Here is a 313-nt window from a genome sequence, read left to right as displayed (position 1 = left end):
TCAGTTTCCCAATAGTGTGATGGTAAATTAATAGATTTTATACAGAGCAGAACTTCTTAAAACTTCTGTATTTCTTAAAAAACGACAATTGCTTAAAATAGCCTGTCATTTAAGGTCATTCAAAAAAAGAGAGGATCATTCAAAACTACTTTTAGTCTACTTTTATTTGGAGCTTAAAGTTAGGCTTTGAATATTTGTATTGAACATTAGTTGGCCACCGTTTTACGGTTTTGATAACTGTCTGTTCTCTTTTGTCCACAGGTGTGAGCTGGACAATTTAAGAAGACCTATCCATCTTGACGATTTGACGATT

Source organism: Sinocyclocheilus grahami, unplaced genomic scaffold (assembly GCF_001515645.1).
Source record: "Sinocyclocheilus grahami isolate Dianchi unplaced genomic scaffold, SAMN03320097.WGS_v1.1 scaffold54.1, whole genome shotgun sequence".
Lineage (NCBI taxonomy): Eukaryota > Metazoa > Chordata > Actinopteri > Cypriniformes > Cyprinidae > Sinocyclocheilus > Sinocyclocheilus grahami.
Note: the sequence above shows the minus strand (reverse complement) of the source record.